Raw genomic sequence first — 4864 nt, 5'->3', positions numbered from 1 at the left:
TGTGCCTTTGTCGTGTCCGAGTCCAGTGCCTAGGTCGATGCCGGGTGGTCCGGCCAGTTTTATTTATATTATAGATTTTTGTAGTGGTTTTGTTACAACTGAGGGGCTTGCTAGGCCATTTCAGAGGACAGTTAAGAGTCAACCACGTTGCTGTGGGTCTGGAGTCACATATAGGCCAGACCGGGTAAGGACGGCAGATTTCCTTCCCTAAAGGATATTAGTGAACCAGATGGGTTTTTAACAACAATCTGGTAGTTTCATGGTGACCGTTATTGATACTAGCTTTTTGGGGGCGATTTTCTGACATCCGAGGAGGCAGGTTCAGAGGCGGGAAAGGCGGGAAAATCGGAAGCAATGAGGGCGGGTTCAGAACCTGGCTCCGCGGGATTTTGCCAGAGTCGGTTTTGCAGGGCGGGAAATGGTCCCGCCTCCAGCTGGCCAGAGCATTTGTTAAGAGGATTAAATGCTTGTTAAGGGACTCTCTAAGCCTATTTTAAGAGGCCCTCATGATTTTGTGACCATTTCGGCGTGTTCCACGACCCTCCTAAACCACGCCAGCTAAACCTGGTGGGTTGACTAGTGGGTGGTCTCCTCACAGCTGCAGGTCCAACATTAAATCGTTTATTTCATCAGGGATTAGTTGCAGGTGGCAGAACTTTGCTTTAAAAGGTCTTTGAGCACTTTTAGAAGGCCTTCCAAAGTCGGAGGTGCTGCAGCTTGAATCTATCAGCTGTGGGACCTCCTTGGAAGACCCTCTCCCCGCTTGCAATGAGCGCTTCCCCATGGAGGCATCTGCAAGCAGCATGGGAACCATTCGTTTTCTTTCTCCATGGACCTCAGATGAGGATGAGGAGCATCCACGGCAGCAGCAGAACCAGGCAGCTCAGGAGCAACAGCAGCAGGAGCCCCAACCTCCTGCTCAGTCACCTGATGCTGCACAGGGCAGAAGGCGCCAGCGCATCGAGGCACCTCGCCGCAGGAGATTCCCTCCGTCAGAGGGTTTACAGACAAATTATGAGTTACCTCAACATGAGTGAGCAGCAGTGCCAAAGGAGGCTGAGACTTTCGCGAGAGGTTGTCTGAGAGATCTGCGGACTGCTGCAGCAAGACCTGGTGCCCAGAGGAGCGGGTGGACACCCCTTACCAGTGGCTGTCAAAGTCACCACCGCACTCAACTTCTTTGCCTCAGGCTCCTTCCAGGGATCATCAGCAGACATCAGCGGCATCTCCCAGTCGGCCACCCACAGTTGCATCATGCAGGTTACCGATGCCCTGTTTGCTAAGGCCCACAATTACATCCAGTTCTCAAGGGATCAAGCAAGCATAACCGCCTGTTTGGCTGGCTTTGCAAATATGGCAGGCATGCCAATGGTGCAGGGCATCATAGATTGCACACATGTGGCCCTTAGGGCACCCCATCACAACCCAGCTATCTTTGTCAACCGAAAGGGCTTCCACTCCCTCAATGTACAGCTGGTGTGTAACCACAAGAAGGAGTTCTTGCATGTTTGTGCCAAGTTCTGTGGTAGTTGCCATGACTCTTTCATCCTGCGGCACTCTAGTGTTTCTCCACTTTTCAATCCGCCAAACCAACTTAATGGATGGCTCCTTGGTGACAAAGGCTACCCCCTGAAGAAGTGGCTAATAACGCCAATCAGGAGGCCAGATAACGAGGCTGAAGAGTGCTACAACGCCAGCCACACTTCGACCAGGTCCATCATTGAGCAAACCATTGGGTTGTTGAAGATGCGCTTCCGTTGCCTTGACCGATCAGGTGGAGCCCTGCAGTATACACCATACAGGGTCTCCAGAATGGTCGTGGTCTGCTGTGCACTGCACAACATCACACAGCGTCGTGGCTTGCAGCTTCCTGATGAGCAAGTGGCTCAGTTCCAGCCCTCCTCAGATGAGGATGAGGAAGAGGCTGAGAAGGGGGAGGATCTGGAGGAGGGGGTTAGCAGGAGGAGGAGGAGGAGGAGTGCCGGTGTACCGACCAGCAGCAGTAGCAGCATGCGAGCACATGGCTGCCCGGGATGCAAGGGATGAACTTATCCTGGTCAGATTTGCGTAGTTTGCCCAAGTTGGCACATGTCCGTGGCTCCATCCTAAGACATTATTGACAATGGACATGACTCTCTGGACTCCTTTCACTCAGGCCACCAACCTGACAACGCAAGTGTGGCGGAGCCCGCATTGTGGAGCTGCCTAAGGCGAAAGAACAGATGCCATAACGTCAACATTTTGGCATCAAATCATTTTAATGCTTTCCAACAGGGATGGCATTTCATCGATACACAGAAACATTCACCCAATCTGCACATGGATCTGGAGGTTATATCCCTTGCCAGCTGTACCCACACAGCCTTGGTTTCTTTGTGAGGCCTCTTCCTCCCAGCTGAGTGGAAGAGCACCTCCCTGCTATCTGTCACCCCCTCAAACAACATTTGCAGTGCCTCATCCGAGAGCATCGGGAAGACCCTTGCCTTGGAATAGTACATAGTGGTTTCTCAGAATATGTTGCAGGTGGTGCAGCATAGGCAGAAATCCTGTGGAATGACCCAAGGCAGCAAGAAGCCATAAAATCAGGCTGGAAAAGTGATGTCAGCAGAGGCAAGTTTCGGTCCCAAAACAATAACTGACCAAGGGCATCCCACACCTCTGAAATCAAGTGGCCAATCAGGGAAAAATTGCAATTTGGGTGGGTTTCAAACCCACCCAAACCAAAACCCGCCTCCATCGGGAAAATCACCTCCAGTATTCCAGATTTATTTAATTAGTTTAAATTCCCTAGCTGCTGTGGTGGGATCTGAGCTCATGTCTCATGAGATCATTAGTCCAGACCTTTGGATTACTAGTCTAGTAACATAACCATTATGCTACCGTACCCATACATTTTCTGGTTTCTTCACTATAGAGCAAAACTAACTTTGCCTTCACAAACTTGCTTTTTGTCCTTCAGCATTCTTGGAAGGCTTTATACATTTTCTGCAAATAAACAATGAATCTGCCAACAGTTTTCATTATGGTGCAAAATTGCAAGAGGGCCGTGTCATGTTACTGCTGTAATAACGCCAGTCGAGAATGGCAGCCAACATTTGCAGACACAAACCTGTGCACCTCATCAAGAGCACAGCCCACTCGGAGCATCCATATTGTGCTTTGATGAAGAGCACTCATCAAGAGAGCCTGAAAACCATCTGTCGGAGGGAATTGAAGCCTGGACAACAGCCATCCTCACTTGAAAGGCTTTGAAGCCATCTGCAAAGTGAATATAGTTGGGTCTAGAAAACAAAACGTGCAACTCCTGGCGGTCGATCGCTCGACTCGTGCGTCGATGAAGAATGCAGCTAGTTTCAAGAATGAATGTGGATTGCAGGGAACATTTGATCGTCGACACTTTGAACGCATTTTTCAAACTATTCTCAAACTTTAAATAGGACTCCATAGTATCGTGGAAAGGAAAATAAGTAACGGCGGAAGTGACATTTTCTTGCAACAATATGGCGGGCGGCGCACTTCCGGCACGCAATGAGCGCGTGTGCCCTGCCTGCCACATTGGACGCTTTGGCACCCGCTTTGCACTTGTAGCGCCATCTAATTTTTTAGGCATGTGAGTTTTTAACCCCTATGTGGCCATTTACCTTTAAGTAATTAAGTAAGTAAGAAATTTCACCTGATGCGGTGTTTTCTGGCCTCTGCGACAGGCTAGCTCCCCGCGCAAGACCAAAATTGCACAGGAAGCTACAAATAATTATGATAAATGAGCTGACCACAGAAGATTATGTGCAGGCACAAGCCTGTGCTCCTCATCAAGAGCACAGCCCACTCGGAGCATCCATATTGTGCTTTGGCGAATTGCACTCATCAAGAGAGCCTGTGCTTACTGGTTAGCTTTTCCCTAGCACCGTAACATTCTGGACTTAACTGGGACCCAAAAAAGATACCCAATTAAGCTTTGTGGAAGAATCACTGTCCTGGTTGCTATAAGAACATAAGAAATAGGAGCAGGAGTAGGCCATTTGGCCCTTCGAGCCTGCTCCGCCATTCAATAAGATCATGGCTGATCTTCTACCTCATCTCCACTTTCCTGCACTATCCCCATATCCCTTGATTCCCTTAACATTCAAAAATCTATCGATCTCTGTCTTGAATATACTCAACGACTGAGCCTCCACAGCCCTCTGGGGTAGAGAATTCCAAAGATTCACCACCCTCTGAGTGAAGAAATTTCTCCTCATCTCAGTCCTAAATGGCCGACCCCTTATTCTGAGACTGTGACCCCTGGTTCTCGACTCCCCAGCCAGGGAAAACATCCTCCCTGCATCTACCCTGTCAAGCCCTGTAAGAATTTTGTATGTTTCAATGAGATCACCTCTCATTCCTCTAAACTCTAGAGAATATAGGCCTGGTCTACTCAATCTCTCCGCATAGGACAATCCCCCCATCCCAGGAACTAGTCTGGTGAACCTTTGTTGCACTCCCTCTATGGCAAGTATATCCTTCCTTAGGTAAGGAGACCAAAACTGTACACAATACTCCAGGTGTGGTCTCGCCAGGGCCCTATATAATTGCAGCAAGACGTTACTCTTACACTCAAATCCTCTTGTAATAAAGGCCAACATACCATTTGCTTTCCTAATTGCTTGCTGTACCTGCATGTTAACTATAATTTTGATTAGGGGCACCAGCAAAAAGCACATTTTGTGATAGTTTAATGAATGTACAATTTTATTCAAAGTAGCTTCTCCCTAAGGCAATTTCTGAATTCTACCTATCATAGGAAAGCATTATTGCACAATTTATTGCTGCACCACATGCTTCAGGTGTAGTGGAATTATTTTACATAATAGCTGCGCACACAGCT

At 48.5% G+C, this 4864-nt stretch overlaps 1 pseudogene; it reads left to right on the top strand.

Moving 5' to 3' along the window:
• Positions 1-3299: 3299 nt before the first annotated feature.
• LOC147102186 (5.8S ribosomal RNA) lies at positions 3300-3452 on the top strand (annotated as a pseudogene).
• The last annotated feature ends 1412 nt before the right edge of the window (positions 3453-4864 follow it).

This window comes from Somniosus microcephalus, chromosome 22, assembly GCF_052327205.1.
Source record: "Somniosus microcephalus isolate GS21.2 chromosome 22, FLI_Smic_1.0, whole genome shotgun sequence".
In the NCBI taxonomy this organism is placed as follows: domain Eukaryota; kingdom Metazoa; phylum Chordata; class Chondrichthyes; order Squaliformes; family Somniosidae; genus Somniosus; species Somniosus microcephalus.
Note: the sequence above shows the minus strand (reverse complement) of the source record. Positions and strands in the feature narration are given on the sequence as shown.